The 18013-nt window shown below is 36.3% G+C and overlaps 1 protein-coding gene across 7 annotated transcripts in view; it reads left to right on the top strand.

Moving 5' to 3' along the window:
- PDE4D (phosphodiesterase 4D) overlaps nt 1–18013 on the top strand; it is a 1918796-nt gene that overhangs the window by 1187597 nt on the left and 713186 nt on the right. The window lies entirely within an intron of this gene.

Genomic DNA, 18013 nt, shown 5'->3' with positions numbered 1-18013 from the left:
AGTGCAGTTCAGCAGTGGGCAGCAAGTAGATGTCCCTGCAGATGGACATGGCACATGATTAGAGCTGACAAGCAGCTAGCAATAAATGAAAGTCTAGAAAGATAGACAATTGGTATTATGGCCATCTTGGCAGCAGATTGAAAGGGATTAGTCATAAGAACTGTTCCTCTGAGGTGGGGCACCTGTCCTGGGAAAGGCAAGGCTTCAGTCCTAAAGAAGTTAAAGTATAGGGCAGAGTGCCAAGACTAAGGAATGAGCCGGGGCCCTACACACTCTCTTTGGAATATGAAGTGACAGGCTGGTCAAAATATACCAGGTGTTGTAGATGTGGCTCTAAAGCAGCCTCTCTATTAGTTTAGGCTCAACATGAGGATGAAGGAGGTACTCATGAGTCCACTCTGCCCTAACACAGCAAGGCTGTGCCACAAGCACGTAGAGCAAAAACACAGAGGCACTTAGATTGTCTGGATGCGGTCTCTTTCATCTCCATCTGGATGTGGATCTGGTCAGTCAGTCATCAAAGACAGTAATTTGTGAGATCTCAGGCACCCACAAAGCAGAGAAGTGTGATACCCCCATGGCTTAGGCTTTTTAATGGCCCTAGGCCAGGGAGCTGTGTCTGAGAAACTGAGACCAATTAGGTTTCATGAGAGGAGGATGTTTCACCAGGAAAACCATTAGGGAAGCTGGGGCCCAAAGAAATTGGACATAGGCTTTGTGTGGGAAGAAAGTTGTATCAGAGTAAGGCGAATTGCATCAAGAAAATGCAGTCCTACCATATACCACCCCTTGGTGGCAAGGTGCTGATGATCTTCTAAAGGACCTTCTATCATTTAAACAACTAGATAGTCCTCTTTTTGTGGATAATACTTAGGTAGAACGAAAGGAGAATAGAAGACAAAAAAGAATGTGGAGGAATACAGAAGCCAGACATCTTCAGCCTTTCCTTCCTCCTTCAGAAAGATTAAATCTCAAAGTTTCGCAGTCTGCTCCATGTGATGGATGATGTCACATCTTTGAAGTGCACAGTGGGTCTCCTAATGCAAAGTGGTGGTGATAAATAGAGCAACAAGAAGACCATCAGAGGCATGCATATGTGTCTTCTCCTGATGTGAGGCTAGATCGTGGTGCGGAGGAATAGCTCCAGGAACAGCAGGGTCTCTCCACAGTAGAATAAATAGGACTTGGTGATGCTGGAAATGGTGTTTAAGGAAGAGGGAGGAGTCATTAGCAGTTCCAAGGTTGTGAGGCAGGGGAGAAAGAGAGAAAAGAAGTATAGACACATAACCTTGGGCAATGGTTGTGTTTGAAAGGAGAAAGAGGAAGTGGAGTCAATAAAGGAGATGCCCAAGAAACCAGAGAAGTAATATGGAAACCCAAAATAGCAAGGGATCATGGCACAAAGGCAATTTCAAGAAGTCAGGTATTGTCAGAAGCTTCAAAGAGTTCAGGGAGAATGAGGAATGTGAAAATGCCTTTTTAAAAAGCAATTACAAGGTCATTGATGGACTTTGAGAGAGCTCTGTCAGGAGAGTAATAAAACTAGAAGCTGGATTTTTCACACATCTCAAACTGGATGTCCAGTAGGCTTTTTAAAACTAAATTATTCAAAAATCGAACTCATTATCGTTTCCCCCTAAATCCTTTACCTTCTCTCCTTGCCTTTCCTGTTAGTATAGAGAGCAATAGCATCCTCCCAGGCTAGAAACCTAGGTGTCACCATTGAATCCACACTACCTCTTACCACAGCACCCGCAGCCATATCCAGTCTTTTTCCAAGGCCTGTCTATTTCACCTTTGCAACAAGTCTCCAATATGGCCCATTCTCTCCTCTGACACTGCCACCATTCTGGCATAGGCCCTGATCACCTCATGTCTGGACCACTGTAACAGGCTGCCGATGAGTTGGCTTGCCTTGGATCTCTCCCCCATCCAAACAATCCTCCATTCCAGCATTCCACCACTAAAATGCAGATCTGATTCTCTCTCTCTCTCTCTCTCTCTCTCTCTCTCTCTCTCTCACCCTTCTCACCCTTCCCCTTTCTCTCTCATGTACACATACAACTTACGCAATAAACTCCAGAAGCTTCCTATTACCTCCAAGATCAAATACAAAATATTCTATTTGACATTCAACGCCCTTCATAGCCTAATCCCCTCCAGTCTTTTCCATCTTCTTACGCCTTACTCCCTAACACATATTCTTCAGTTCAGTGACACTGGTCTCTTGACTGTTCCACAAAGAAGACGCAGGCATTTTCTCTGTCAGTAGTATCCCATCCCTGGAACGCTTCCTCATCTTTCCTTGTTGGCTCCCTTCAAGTCTCAACTAAAATCCCATCTTTTCCATGAAGCCTTTCACAGTCCTCTTAATTCAAGCCCCTTCCTTTCATTTTCTATTTATCCTATATATAGTTGCTTGTATATATTTGTTGTTTTCCCCATTAGATTGTGAACTCCTTAGGGACTGTCTTTTGTATCCCCAGCACTTGGCACAGTGCCTGGCACATAGAAGGGGCTTAATAAATGTTTATTGATTAGTTAAAGTGCATGCTGAGAAAGTGGAGTGAATATATCCATGTTGTATCTCCCAGTAGGATGTGTAAGGTCCTTAAAGTCAAAATTCTTTTTTTTTCCATTTTTGTTTCTGCATTCCTAGCACCTAGTATATTACATGTACTAGCAGGAACTTTAAAAATTGAAAAACTGTGGGTTCTTCTTTCAAAACCCTTTTTGGTGAAAGGGAGGAGAGAGAGCAGAGAATGTCTTGAAATGACAACAGAGTTGGGAGGGGGCTGTTGTTAGTGTGGGGAGAATGAAGTATAACATAGTCAGAAGAGAAGGAGGCAGCAAAGAAGGAGAGACAGGAGAAGCAAGAGAGGAAAAATAATTGAGAGATCCACATCCTGAAAGAGCGGAGAAGGAATGTCATTAAGAACCCAGACAGAGGAAGAGCTAAAAGCAGATGTCCCATAAGTCAAGTGAGTTAAAAGAGCTGATCTTCCTTTGTAGACACACATAGTGGTAGATAGTACATTATACTGGTCTGTTATAAAAAAAGCTTTTTCTTTTAAATATTAAATTGGCAAGAGATTCAGGATTTTTAAAAGCATGTAAATGAAGTTTTATTAGCAGTCCACCAATTAGGATAATTGCTATTGATTCTGCAACAGAAATTTTGCTTTATAATTTTTCCCCTTGTTCAACCAAGTGAGGGTTGGCTGTAGATGATTCATCTATGGACTTTGGTCTCATGTAACTTGTTAAGCATGGTCCTGTTGAAAATAAGCTAATTAAGGATAGTTTCTAAGCACTGGTTGCATAGAAATATAATATTCAATGTAGGATAGAGTACAAATGTCGCTTCGCATATGATTTAAATGCGTTTTAAATAGAAATATAGCTGGAGAAAAATTAAAAATTATAATAGAAATAACACTTAGAATATAGGGGCCCATAATTTTTCTAATAAAATCCATTATGTAGGTGTGGTACTGAATGCATGTATGCATGGTACCTAAAATGTGTACCTATTTCAGAAAATATGTGTTCAATGAACCATATCATTCAGGGTACTTCTACTAGGATATATTCTATTATGTTTGGTTGCTGGTTAAAAAGTAGTAAGGAAATCAGTCCTTCCTGCTTCCATATGTTTCCAAATAAAATGATATCCACATTTCTAAATATAATTGGAATAATAACAACTTCTTTTTAACAGATAGTCCAGAATTTTAACAAGTATGCAATGATCATTTCTAGTTGGTCTAAGAAATAAACCAGAGTCATTATAGGCAGGCTTAGTAGTAAAATATTGGACTTAATTCTTAGACAACTTATGAAAAAAAATACATAGTTCAACATTACTATCATATTTTTGGCTTGATGGACATGAGCTTCATATTTACCAGTACTTATTACCAATAAATTACCAGGAGGCAGTATGGTTTATTTGAAAACATGCTGGATTTGGAATTGGAAGACTGGACTTTGCATACATTCTCTGTCACTTATTGCCTGTGTCACCTTAAGCAAGTCATTTCATTTCCCTAGGTTTTCATTTCTTTATCTATAAATGAGGGACTAGATGAAAGAATCTTTAAACTCATTTCTAGCTCTAGCTCTTGTGACCAAAATGCTAAAAGGTCAATATAATATGTAGTATTTAGTAATATTGTACATATTGCCTTAAATAGGCCCAATCCAGCAGAATGAGGTGCCACCTAATAAGGGGATGCAAGACAATGACATATAGATTACTAGTGAGTTGTCATTTCATTGGAGTTTTATATCAAAAGCCTTTTAAGCTATATGAAAATGTTTCATTTGAATTGAGGCCATTAAAAGTTTCTAAATGGCTTATTTTATTTTAGAATGGTCATTCTGAATGCAACTGAGTGTAATACTTGTGAATAATTAGTTTGGAAAATATGAGAACATTAGTACGGAAATCAAAATTTCAATCAGCATTTTAGCCCAGAAATGGTTTGGAATTTGGAGTTTCAATAAAAACACTCATTAAAGGAGAGAGAATAGGATGTTCATGCAGAACACTGAAATTTAGAAAACATTGACACCCACCCAGTTCGCTATAACACACTGTGAGAAAGTGAGTAGTTTGAGATAAGCCTTGAAGTCTTGGTTCTTAGAACTCTAACAGGGAGAATCTTAAATGTCAACATCAGGAATGTATGCATCATTCAATATACAATGGGAAAATGCAGTTTTATGGTGTAGAGGCATAATCAGAGATGTGTCTTAGAAAACTTATCATTACACGCAATCTTGCTTAATAGATTGTGTTTGCAATAGCTTTTCCCTTTACTTCTCTGTTTCTATTTTTACTGGATTATTTTGACACCATTTCCAAGAGTTCTTGTAGTTGAAGGGGACAAATAGTAATCATGGGGAAATATGAATTGTTAATAGGGAAATGAGACTGTCTCTTAATTTTATAACATAAGTTGGAAAAGGGATCTGTAACTTGCATTCTCATAATAAAAAATTATAACTATTCAGCCAAAGGAACACTCAGGAAATATGTTGAGCGGTTGTTTACATTGACTGGAAATAACATGGATGTTTAAAAATTGGTCATATCCTACAATATATTTCCACAATTGTTTGCTCCTTGAGAACTGGGACTGTAACACTTCACTGCCTTTTTAAACCTAATATGGCATGTTCCAACAAACTTCTTTGAGGTAATTAAGTACTTTTTAGATTTCCTTTCATTAAAATTTGGGTTTGAAATGGTTTACTTAATTATTTCTGTTCCATTTGATTCCCCCTTTGAGTTGTACTGTTGAGATAAATCCTATGAAATGGTGAACTATTTTCAGAGAAAATTTATTCTAATACTTTGGAAATTGAATCATTCACCTTGAGATTGTTCTTGAAAAATGAGAGTAATGTCACTGACTTGATTTATTTGTTTAGTGAAATATAATTATATGTGTAATTACCTTCTCTGCCCTGAAAATTTCAGTTTCAGTAAGTCACTCAACCAGTATTTATTAATTGCTTTCTGTGTGTCAGACACTAAGTACTGGGTATACAAAGAAAGTTGAAACAGTGTCTACCCTCAAGGAGCTTACGTTCTAATGGGGGAAATAAATGTTAGAATAACTAGCTACATAAAAGATAGATACAGAGGAAATGACACTACATCAGATGTTATTTCAGGACCTCATCACATCTCACCTACTGAATTCCAGTGGACTCCTAGCTGGTCTCCTTACATGAAGTTTCTTCCTTTTTTAATCCATTCACCACATACTTTCCAAAGTAGTATTTCTCAAATATAGGTCTGACCCTATTACTATCATGCTCAAAAATTGTCAGTTACTTCTTGTGGTCTCTAGAATAAAAGTCAAACTTCTTTACAGTTCTTCACAATATGACTTTATCCTACCATTCTAGACTTATTTTATCTTTCTCTTCTTCATTCTCCATTCCATCCAAACTGGCCTACTTGGTATCTCTCATATTCAGTATTCCATCTCCCTCCTCCTTGCCTTTATACTTTCTGTCCTTCATACCTGAGGAGGAACTTGCTTTGCTTGACTTTGTATGTATATTTGTAATTTGGCTTTTGTTTTTCTTTTTTTTTTCTTCCAATGAGGAAAGGGGAGAAATAGAAAGGAGATAACAATACATGCTTGTTATTTGAAATTTTTTATTTAAAATTTAACTAAAAAAAAAGAAAAATATATGACAAAAAACCTACTGTCAATTTTGTAATGTTTTACATGACTTTTATTAATAACCACAGTATTATCATAATATTACATATATTTGAAAAGTAATAATATGTGTATCTCTAACAATGCCAATGCCATTATATATGTGATATACCATATATCATTGTATATTTCATATATGTGATAAATGATATATCATTGTATAAATGTATGATATATATCATTTTATTGTATCTATATGTATATATGTGTGCTATGTGTGTATATATATCTCATTGTGTGTGCATATACACACATAATAAACAAAAGATTAAGGATGTGAACTTAGATACTTAAACTCCATATTCATCCTTTTTTCCATAAAAGTCTCATTATAGAGCTAGAGGTAGGAGGATGGAATTAAAATGGATTATAGCAAACAATTTTCTATAGCAGGGAATTAATTTAAATTCACATATGTTTTATTGTACCCAGGGGGAAAAATAGAAGCATTTCTCAAATTCCTATCATTCCATTTGGGTATTTTAGTTCATTGTTTGATAAAATTGTTACTTTATTTATCATACAATATTCATCTTTTGTCATTAAATTATCCTCACTCCATATTATGTTGACTTTAAAAGGGTTAATTTAAAAGACTTGCTCTGATTTTTCTTAACTTTTTGACAGCATTCAAAACCAAGCTCCATTTAAAGTCATACTACAAATGGAACTTCCTTTAAAAGGATCATCCTAAATCATCTGTTAGAAATCTAGGAAGGATGACCAAAGTGGCTACATTTGTAATTAGGACTTCCTTTTTCCTTTTTTTTTTTTTTTTTTTTACTAATTATTTAGTTAGAAGCAAGAGAAGTAAAACAGAGAGAAAATAAATGTTTACAAATTAGAAATATAATAAAATTATTTTTTTTAAAGAAAGAAATCTGGAAAGGAGGAATATATCTAAACTGTTAAATATAGGTGAAATGGATAAAAATTCTCGTTTTTTTCTCTGTAGATATCACCTGTTTTATAGGATTCAAAATTAAGGAATAAATTATTGAAGCCTCACATTCATGCTACAGAAAAGTAACCCAAATACTCAAAAAAATTGAGGGAGAGGGATCTTAACTTTTCATTCCTACTGAGACTTTAGCTGAGTTAAGTACCTCCTCCTAACTAGACTCTTATCAGACTTAACAGAAAGCCATTGTCCCACAGTAGCCAATAAGGACAGTAGCCACTAGTTAGAAAACAAACTTGTTGGGAGCATACAAGGCAAAGTTGATGTGATCTAGAGACTTGTTGCCAAGAGATTTAGGTGTTAGTAAACATGCAAAAGAGAATTCATTGTTTAACAAGGTTGAACATCTTTGTCTTTAGGATATGTGCTTTATGATTTACTAAAGGTTTTTTGTTTTGTTTTAAAGATGGTCCTGTGCCTCTGTTCCATATGAGGAAACATCCTTTACCATACCTGTTTCAGACTCTTTCCAGGGGTGGGGAACCTGTGGCCTCAAGGCCCCATGTGGCCTCTAGGTCCTTGGGTGTGGCCTTTTCACTGAGTCCAAGTTTTACAAAACAAATCCTTTACCTAAGGAGATTTGTTCTATAAAGTTTGGATTCAGTCAAAGGGCCACCTTTGAGGACCTAGAGGGCCACATGTGGCCTTGAGGCCAAAGGTTCTCCAACCTAAACACTTTAGAAACAAGCTAATAACTTATTTTTCTCCCTCCCATTGTTTTTAGTTAGTTTTCCTAGCCATCTTTGCCAGGAACCTAAGAATATGACCACAAACTAGATAGATATTCTCAGGCAAAGATATCTAGGCAAAAAGACAATTCAAACAGTGGAGAAAGAACAAAAGAAAAAATAACCAAAAAACTATTTTATTAGAAGTATAAATATTCAGATGTGTGCAGTGCCTTAAGAGGGAGGTTGAGGCAGTAGCTTCTACTTACGTTACTTTGGTTGCTATGTTATATTTTTGTTTTCAGAGTAATTTTGTTTATATGTGAGTGAGGGAGAGAGAGAGAGAGAGAGAGAGAGAGAGAGAGAGAGAGAAGGAAACAGGGACAGAGAATTTTCTAAATTTGGAGTCATTCAACAGGCATTTATTAAATTCATACTAACCTGAGTTTGGAATGGATTTCACCGTTTATTAATCATGGGACCTGAGCAGGTAACTGAAAGACCATGTGCTAGAATGGTCAGCACACTGGAAGTGATACATTGGACTTGGATTTGAATCTATGTATGTATTGTATATACATGTTTGTGTGTGCATATATGTATGCAAGTGTGTATAGGAGTGTATGTATGCATATGCATTATGTAATGTGTATCTATGGGAAGCTAGGTGGCATAGTGGTTAGAGTGCTGGGTATGGAGTCAGGAAGACTCTTCTTCCTAAGTTCAAATCTGGTTCAGACACTTACTAGCTTTGTGACTCTGGGCAAGTCACTTAACCCTATTTGCCTCAATTTCCCCATCTGGAAAATGAGCTGGAGAAGGAAATGGCAAAGCCAATACAGTATCTTCACCAAGAATGCGAGAAATTGGATTGCAAAGAGTTGAACACAACTGAAGCAACTGAACAATGTGTATATATAGAAATGTGTCTTTATAAAGACATCTACATGTATACATACAAACATATCTGAGGCATACATACAAACACTTATGAATTTATGTGTATATAAATATATATGTACATATATACATACACGCAGACATAATATCACATATGTATGCCCCAATACTGGACAAGAAATTTTAGACATGGGAAAATATGCCTTTGTAAAGACCTTGGAGGCATATTACTGAATAAAAGTATTGATTAAATAAACTGGAGAAAATAGAGCTGTATTAAGAAGTACTATGAAATATCCTTCTTAATTTTTCTTATTTAGTTCTTGAAATATCTTTGAGGCAAGAACTAGAAAAGATAAAGGTTCATTAGTAAACAGTATCCCATGGAATTTGACAGTGCTCTTAGCTTTGGATTAACTTAGAGTTGTTCACTTTGTTTTTTTCCAATAAGATATGAAAAATTCAGTGCCAAGGAATCACTCTCACCTGTCCTGCTAACAAAGGCATCATTTACAAACAAGCTTATTGTAAATAGTGACTTAGAGATATTTTCCATGATGTAGCTCCTATTCTTAAATTCATTTTGAGTTGCCTGCTGGGAAAATTACTCTATTGTATTTATTATACCTCTGATTTGCAGTGGCTATATGAGTCATAGATTTGATGGCCTGTTTCAGTTTTCAAATGGAAAGTGCTGATAAAGGAAAGTACTGAATTCTTTAAAGATCCACTTAATCCTGATCCTTGTGTCAAATGACATAAGAAGATTCAGTCCAGTGAGATTGGTTGTATTATTTAAGATTTATCAAAAAGCATGATGCTGAAAATATTGTTTTCAGAAGATCAGCACTTTTTATTGCATACTTGCATTGATTTGGGAATTGTATTAATGTACCTCCCATTCAATTTGAATATTAAGCCAGGTTCTCTCCAGTGCCAAATTCATTCCCTGGTAATAAGACACATCCTTAGGGCAGCACATTTCTAGTTGCCCAAGTCAGATAATTTTGTGGACTTCAGTAGTAATTTACCAAATACAATCAAATATTGATTAGTGTCCTAACCATTGGCTGAAGAGCTGAATTCACAAAAATATCCCTATCTTAGACCATTGCTGAGAATGATTCATTTCTTAAGCATGACTAAAACTACTTTATAGGAGATTTTACCCATTGGACAGCCCCACAGCATAGACCTCAGGGATAACCTTATAGCAACCTTGTAATATATGACAGATGAATAAGTCAGTTAATGCACACTTTTCAAAGAAAAAGTATTTGGGGACAAAAGATTTGGAGATCATAGTATAAAAGATCCAGAACCAAAGAGAACTTTAGACACCACCTAGTCTAGCCACCTTGCTTTACAGAGGCAAAATGTGTGCTGTGGAAAGGAGAATGTACTCAAATCAAAGGGGTTTGGCTCAAATCCTGTAAATGCCATATGCTACTTCTGGGATATGAGTTACATTGCTTAACCCCCCTGGCCCTTAGTTTCTTTATCTGTAAAATGAGGGGGCTAAGCTAGATGGCCTCTGGGGTCCCTTCCATTTCAAACTGGGCCTATTTATTTCTAAATAAATTCTTTATTTATGAATATAAATGAATGAGTCTGATTGAGATTCAGACTCAAAGTAGTGAAAGCTGTGAATTTAAGAATGCAGTGCTCCAAATCTCAATCATTTGTACAATTACAACATCCTGAAGTGTTTTACAGAATGCTAAATAATTACTTCATTAGTTCATCAAATAGTAGCCTTGTGACCTAAAAGAGTTAATGCATTTCCTTAAGCAGCTAATTCACTACCAGTGTATGATATGACTTAGACAATAAAGACAATTCATCTCACTAAGATGAATCAGAACTAAGCCTGCCACAGAACTAGAATATATCGAGTCAGTTATTCTTTGTACCAACTCAAAAAGACTGACACCCTGTCCCTTCAGGTTTCCAGCTATTCATTCAGGTGTAAAGACAGCTTATGGAAAAGTAGACATACTGCATATTTTGGTAGACCTACAACACTATGGTGTTGTGTCTTTTTCTTGGGTCTCATTTTCAGAAAGGATGTGGATAAGCTTAAGAGCATTGGTAGGTCAACAAGTACCATAAATGTCCTTGAGATTATATCTTTGGCTTATAGATTTGAGCTAGAATCAACTATAGAGATCATTGATCTCTACTGATCTCTACTGAGATAATTTTACAGATGAGGAAACTGAGGCCCAGAGAGGTTAAGAGAATTGCCTAATATCACACAAATAGTAAAAACTGTGATTCAGAGGTACGTATTTTAACTTATGACCCATGTGTCTTTCCATTTTGGTATATACCTCTCGTTTGAGAATCCCTTAAACTGGAGATATTGGGCCAGATAGAGAAGAGACTTAGTGGGAGATATGATGGTTTCTTCACATGCTTAAAGAGCTGTCTTAAGAAAGAGGGGTTAGACTTATCTTAGAATCTTGGGATCTTATATTTAGAGTTCGAAGAAATTTAAAAGACCATCTATTCAACACCCTCATTTAGAGAAGTCACATGAGTCACTCAGGGTCACACCGGTACCAAGTAGCAGAGACAGGGTGTTTGAATTAAGCCCTCGGAATCCAAATACTGCCTGCTTCCCACTGCACCATGCTTCTGTTGTACCATTCTGTTCTACATGGTCCCATCACGTGGCCCCTTTAGGAGAAATGGATAGAAGTTGCAGGAGAGCAATTTTAGTCTTGAGGTATAACAATAATAATAATTTAAATTATAATACTTAAAATAGCTAGCATTACCATAGTGTTTAAAGTTTGAAAATGATTTACAAACAATATCTTCTGTCATATAGGTGCAATTATTATTCACATTTTACAGCTGAAGAAACCAAGGGAAACAGATAAAGTAACTTGCCCACAATCATACAATTAATAAGTGTTAGTAGTTGGATTTGCTCTCACATCTTCCTAACTCCAGGTCCCACACTTGGTCCACAGTACAACCCAGATGTACAATTTCTCAAAGTGGAATAGGTTGTCGCAAGTGTATTTATTAGTTTCCACCTCATTGGAGGTGTTCAAGCAAAGTCTGTATGACCATTCATCAGACAGCTAAGTGGTGCATTGGATAGAGCACTGGGCCTGGAGTCAGAAAGACCCAAGTTCAAATCCAGCTTTGGAAACTTACTAGCTATGTGACCCTGAGCAAGTCACTTAAGCTCTGTTTGCCTCAGTTTCCTCACCTGTAAAATATGGATACAATAGCACCTACTTCCCAGGATTGTTGTGAGGATCAAATGAGATATCTATAAAGTACTTGGCACAGTTCCTAGCATATAATAGGCACTATGTAAATGTAAGTTGTTATTCTTATCATCATCAGAGATGCTATGGAGGGAATTCTTATTCATACACAGGTTATAATAGTCAATGAATCAAACAAAACTTTTCTAAATTGCCTCCTATGCATCAAGCACTGTGATAAATGCTGGGGACATAAAGACAAAAATAAAAGTCTCTGTCCTCAAAGAGCTTCTATCACAGGACACATGCATATGTAAGTATATAAAGATATATTCAGAAAAAAATGCACAGTAATTTTAGAGGGGAAGGCATCAGTAGCTGGGAGAGATTAGCTCTGAAGGCAGCTAGAGATTCTAAGGGGCAGCTTGGTGACACAATTCATAGAGATTGGGGCCCAGAGTTCAGAAGACTCTTCCTGAGTTCAAGTCTGGTCACAGACACTTAGTAGCTGTGTGATCCTTGTCAAATCACTTAACCCTGTTTGCCTTAATTTCTTCATCTGTAAAATGAGTTGGAGAAGCAAAGAGTTGGACGTGACTAAAAAACTAAACACCAAAGAGAATCTAAGAGGTTGAGGTGATGAAGGGGTTCATGCCAATCATTCAATAAATCAGTAAACATTTAAGTGCCCACTATGCTCCAGGCACTGTGCTAAGCACTTGGGATACAAAAAAGTCAAAAGATGACCCCACCCTCAAGGAGTTTATAAATCTAACTGAGGAGACAATAGGCAAACAAATACATTCAAAGAAAACTATGTACAGGATAAATAATAATTAATAGAGGGAAGGCATGTGAATTGAGAGAGATTGAGGAAGGCTTCCTATAGAAGGTGGGATTTTAGGTGGGACTTCAGGGAAACCAGGGAGGAGAGTAGTCAGAGCAAAGAAGGTAGAGCATTACAGGAAAGAGGGCCAGCCAGAGAAAATGTAATCTTTCAGGTCCTTTTTTCACTCTTAGATTCTGATTCCCTATATTTGCACCTCGCTCAAATTTAAAGAACTAGAGAATAATCTATGTAGCGGATTGAGAAAGCCAGAAAGACCCGAGTTCAAGTGCATTCTCTGACATACTGGCTATCTGAACTCACTAGGCAAGTCACTTAATTTTTCAGTGTTTTAGATAGCTCAAAGACTGTAAACTGCAGGGAAGGTGCCAGACTACATTGGTGAGAGAGTTTACTCACAGGGGAATTCTCTATATTAGTAAATGAAGTCACAGATGTCACCCATATAATTACTTTCATACTCATGAAATACCCAGTAAAGTCATGTACCTAGCAAAGTATCAAGAGCGTAACTAATTTACATTAAATTCATCAGAATATTATTGGATCACTAGAGGCTCTGGAGAGAAACCCTGAAAGTCTGTAAAGACATTAAGGAGTTTTTTCTTTGACCCAGAAAGAATTATTTATCATAACTATCCAGAACTCAGTCCCACAATAGCTCCATTTCCTTTTCTCATATGAACCCTAGGAAGCCCAAGGGTTGAGCCATTTCTAATATTCTGACATTTACAAATGTGAATGACATACAGATAAGGCCTCGGCAACAAGGCTGGAGAATGTACAACACTAAAAATATTCCCAGACCTCGTTTTCAGAACTAGAGTTCAGTGACTCCATGGTAGCCTGAGGAACAATCGATTCAAAGATTAGCCTATTTAAAAGCTAAGGGGAAAAAAAAACTGAAAAAAAGGCTTCTGACTTTGAAATTCCCATCCACACCTGTGAATGCATAGGTGATTCTTGTTCTTTAGCTTTTCCAAATTTGTCTCTCCTGGTAAAGTGTATACCATTTTAATTAAATAAATGAATTGTGGAGAACTTTGGTGTTAGAAAATGAATGGAATGGTCTTTAAGGAATTTCATGATTAAAAGTAGATCAGGGGAGTGACTTTGGGGTTCATAGTCACTTCAGATAATCTTTTCCCCCAGGTAGCACCAACCTCAATCTTTAAATAGCTCCCATTGAACTTATGCTGCATGTGATATGCTATATTTTTTTTTAAAGTGCTGTATGATTTAAGCATTTTTTTCAAAGTTACCCTTCTGTAGTCTTACGACCTTTTACCTCTACCATTGAAGCTGCAATTTATTCATATAATATTCATATAATCTCAATCTTCAAATAGCTTCCATTGAACTTAGACTGTATGCAATATACTGTATTTTTAAAAAGAACTATCTGATTTACAATTGTTTTAGTTATCTTTCTATAGTCGTATGACCTTTTACCTCTACCACTGAAGCTGCAATTTATTCATATAATGTGTGTATATATGTGAGACATACATATATTTGTATATATTGATATATATGTATATATACTGGCATTTTTTAGACCCTTAATGCTATAATTAGAGCTAAACATCATTTTTAATTCTTACTGCTGCACATTCATTTTATGATCCAGCTAGTAAAGAGTTCTATATATTTGCATTTTGAAATGACTAGTTCTCATGGTGCTGATTCATATATAGTTTTCTTAGAAATTAGTACATGCTTCATGCCCAATGAATTATATCAGGACAAAGGAAAAGACATGTTAAATTTCTAAATGAAATTATTTCTTATTTATAGATATGAATTCTGATTAATTGTGGGAAGATTCTTAAGTTCAAACTATTTTTCTTCTTTCAATCACTATCACTCTTTGCTTCTCTGTAACACCTGTTAAAGTAGGATCTTAAAATTTAGGCTTATCCTGTCCTTTGGTAGAAGAGGAAACTGATTCAAACCCATGTCTTTTAAGTTAAATCCAATGTTCTTTCTACTATACCAATGGTTCTCAGACTTTTTGGTCTCAGGACCCCTTTTTACTCCCAAAAGTTATTGAGGAGCTCCTAAAGATTTTTGTTTACATAGGTTATTTTATTGTTGTTCAGTCATTTCAGTCATGTCTGACTCTTTGTGACCCTATTTGGGGTCTTCTTGGCAAAGATACTGGAGTGGTTTGCCATATTCTCTTCCAGCACATTTTCCAGTTGAGGAAACTGAAGTAAACAGAATTAAGTGACTTGCCCAAGGTCATAATCTAGTAGGTATCTGAGGCCAGATTTGAACTCAGGTAGACAATTCTTCTTGACTTCAGACTTGCTACTCTATCCACTCTGCCACCATATTTGAAATGTGTAAACATCTTAGTATTATTATGACAGTAGTTTTGACCTTGCCAATCTTCTGAAAGGTCCCAGGACTCTGAGGGGTCTTAGACTATACTTTGAGGACCACCATACTATATCATATTGTCCCACCTCAAGGAATTCTCAAGGAATACAAGCTAAGTTTAAAAATATCAAAATAGGGGCGGCCAGGTGGTGCAGTGAGTAAGAGCACAGGCCCTGGCGTTGGGAGACCTGGGATCGATTCTGGCCTCAGATACTTGCCACCCACACAAAATAACTGGCCATGTAACCTTGAGCAAGTTACTTAACCCCAATTGCTTAAAAATATATCAAAATCAAATAATAATTAAGAAGGCAAATCTCATGCTTTTAAAAAGTCCTGTTATATCCCAAAGTTAGATAAACATGATTTTAAAAATTAAACTCTTCAGCAAGAGACAACATAGTATACTAGAAAGAAGGTTGGCCTGGGAATCAGGTGATCAATGTTTTAGTCCTGACAAAGTCATTATCTGTGTGTCTTTGAATAAAGACAGTTGACTTCTCTGGGCCCCACTTCCTCATCTGACAAATAAGAGTGCTGGCCTACATAATTTCTCTGGTTCCTTTCAAGTCTAAAATTTTCTGAATAATTGGATAATCAAGAGTTGACTGTCTGGTAGAGGAATATTTAGAACTGAAAACAACCTTACGAGGAACCCTCATCTTCATTAGTACCTTGGTGGATCTTGATTTCACAGTCATAGATTCTCTACCACTTCAAATTCTCCATTCTTTTTACTTTTCAGTGTTTCTGTTAATATCTAAATTGTTTTCCTGAATTCACTCATTTTCTTATTCACTCAGATTTCTCTGAAATTTATTTCTTTCATCATTTCTTATAGAATTATAGTATTCCTCAATTTTCATGTACCATAATTCTTTTAGCCATTTCCCAATTAATGGATACCCCTTGGTTTCCAGTTCTTTGCCACAACAAACAGAGCCACTATCACTATTTTGTATGTATGGATTATTTTCTTCTTTCTTTGGGATATAGGCACTTTTCATTCATTTTTGCAAATGGCAATTGCCCTAGACATTGAACTCAAAAAATAATTTGTAATATGCTGGAAATTGTACCAATTGTGATAGTTTTAATTTTAATTACCAAAGTGTTCCCTAATTTGTAACAAGATGACATCTTTAGATATGTAGCTTTATGTAACTTTATGACATTGATGGGCCTGTAATGGGATCAGTCTAAGGAATCTAAATCTCAATTCATCCATTCTTTCTCATCCTTTAAAATTCTTTTAAATTCCACATAAGAACTCTCTTGAATATGCTGATATCTTAATATCATGTGGATACCATTTGACCTATGGAGTATCACCAGTAGAGTGTCTAAAGGAATGCTTATTCTTTTGTAGCTGTGAGCAGTCTGAGGCAAGAAGATCTTTGAAAGCACAATCCAGTTTTCTAAACATAATTCAGCCTGCTCATCTCATACTTCATTCAATTGGCTATTCATTAGTTAGAGAATTCAGAAAGGAGAATTTGTAGTGTTTCTGGAGCTTGAAACAATAAATACAATATCAGTGATGAAAGAAGGGCATTTGTAACACCTTCCCATCAAATAGAACTCCTGGATAAAATCTGAATGCCAACAGGTGTCATCCATGGCACTGTTGAACAGCCTCAATAGATATACATCTCCATGATTTATCTCTTACTTGATATCAATAGTCTTTCACTGATCAAGGCTATCTCCATAACCTCTTCTGTTGTTGGGTCTTATATGATTTTACTCTCAGATCTACATGTGTGGTAGTTACCTTATTTGTGGAAAGCTTTTAAAGCTGCATATTGTTCAATTGAGTCAAATGCTTTTAAGAAAATCAACATATATATCTACACTTTACATTATCTACACCTCTTAGTTGTGTTTAAAACAAGCTATAAAAGCCTATCTGTTCTCTTCCCATACTTTCTTTAAGGATACTGTCGATGCCTCCATTGACCATTCTCTTAATGGTTCTCTATTGATGAGAAAGCTAGCATATTAATAGTTGATGATACCTTCTTGGTTCCCTTATTTGAGGCTAAAACACTGTCCCATGATCTCTTCCACTCTTTTAGAATCTATCCCATTTTGATGACCAAACATGAATGGCATGTGGAGTTTTTCTTTTATGATTTATGATATCATCTACTCCCTTGTAGTTAATCCCTTTCACGATATTATCATTCTATCTAGCTATCCTCAGTCTGTCAGGAGTTGAAAGAGAGCCATTAAAACCATGTTTCCTTTTCCAGAGACAGTGTGAAACAGAAAGCTTCCAAATAGCATCACTGGACCTTGCTGCTCCTTTAAATCTTTTTTCTTCCCATAATGGTTCAGATTATCTAGTGGGGTTGATTTCACCAACCACAGCTATTGCCGTCCACTTGATCTTATGATTTCATTAACAGATTCTTATTCTATTAGTTCTAACTTTAGAACTGGAATGGGCCTCAGAAGGCGTCTAGCCCAACCCTTTCATTTTATTGTATGTGGGAATAGGCACAGAGAGGGTTACCGTGTTTCCCCGATAATAAGACACTGTCTTATTAATTTTTTTGGACAGAAAAACACCAGAGGGCTTATTTTCAGGGGAGGGCTTATTTTAATGAACATTGACAGCAATTTTAATAAACAGGTAAATGTGAACAAAAAAATGTACTTTATTCAATAAGCAAATCACTGGGGAAGAACAGGATGACGCGCTCACTGCTGCAGCTCTGATTGGATGCAGCTCAGCACGCTGGCATGCGTTTCACGGTGGGGCGGGGGGGGGGGGA

This window comes from Petaurus breviceps, unplaced genomic scaffold (genome assembly GCF_028583685.1).
Source record: "Petaurus breviceps papuanus isolate PSGF00001 unplaced genomic scaffold, PetGlider_PUasm1.0 229, whole genome shotgun sequence".
Taxonomy (NCBI): Eukaryota; Metazoa; Chordata; class Mammalia; order Diprotodontia; family Petauridae; genus Petaurus; species Petaurus breviceps.
This window is presented reverse-complemented; position numbering and strand designations above follow the sequence as displayed.